Here is a 1,418-nt window from a genome sequence, read left to right on the forward strand (position 1 = left end):
CCACCAAGTCAGCAATACAGGAAATGTTGGAGGGACTTCTTTAAGAAGAAAAAATACAAAAGACTCACTTCAGATTAAAAGACACACACAGACTAAAAGGAAGGGATTGGAAAAAGATATTGCTTTGATGGACCTAGAAAGTATTTAAGTCAGACAGAGAAAGATGAATACGATATGTTTTCACTTACATGTGAAATCTAAGGAATAAAAAAAAAAAAAACTAATCAAAAACAGACTCACAAATATAGTGGTCAATTTGGTGATGGACAGAGTGGGGCACTTTGGGGGCTAGGAGAATGGAGTGAAGGGTTAAAGAAGTACTAATTAGTATTGATGGATTGTCACAAGGATGGGGAGCACGTTATAGGGAACGTAGTTAGCATTAACACATTGTCTAGGTGGAGGGTCAGAGGAGGGAGGGAGTAACTGGAGGGATTGTTTTATAAACTATATAGATCTAACCAATGTATTGTATACTTGAAACTAATTAAAATAAATAAATTTTTAATAAAACAAAGGCTAAAATAAGAGACAAAGGAGGACATTACATAATGATAATGGATTAATCCAAAAAGAGGACAGAACCTTAGTAAGCATTTATACACCCAACATAGGAGCACCTAAATATATAAAGCAAATATTGACTGACATAAAGGTTGAAATCGATAGCAGTGCAGTCATAGTAGGGGAAATTAACCTCCCATCGACTCCAAGGGACAGATTTTCCAGACATAAAATCAAAAAGGAAACAGTGATCTTAAATGAAACACTAGACCTGATGAATTTAACTGATATTTTTAGAGTGTTTCACTCCAAAACAGCAGGATATACATTTTTTTCAAGTACACATGGAACATTGTTTCCACATAAATTACATGTTAAGCCACAAAACAAGTCTCAATAAATTTAAGAAGATTGAAATATCATACCACAATGGTATGAAACTGGAAATGAATTAGAAGGAAAAAAAACCTAAAACATACACAAACACCCTAGGACTAAATAATATGCTACTAAACAATAAATAGATTAACAATTAGATCAAGAAAGAAATCAAAAGATACCTCAAGACAAATGAAAGTGAAAAACAATGATCAAAATTAATGGAACACAGCGAAAGCAATCCTAAGAGGGAAATTTGTAGGAATACAGGCCTACCTCAAAAAAAAAAAAAAACCAAGAAAAATCTCAAATAATCAATCTAACCTTAGACTTTAAAAAAAAAACACACACTATTAAAAAACTCAGCAAACAAAACCCACAGTTAGTAGAAGGAAGGAAATAATAAAGATCAACGCAGAAACAAATGAAATAAAGTCTTTAAAAAAATAGAAAAGATACATAAAACCAAGAGCTGGTTCTTTGAAAAGATAAACAAAATTGATAAACCTTTAACCAAACTCATACAAAAAGAGGAC

Source organism: Pteropus vampyrus, unplaced genomic scaffold, assembly GCF_000151845.1.
Source record: "Pteropus vampyrus isolate Shadow unplaced genomic scaffold, Pvam_2.0 Scaffold197, whole genome shotgun sequence".
NCBI classification, from domain to species: Eukaryota; Metazoa; Chordata; class Mammalia; order Chiroptera; family Pteropodidae; genus Pteropus; species Pteropus vampyrus.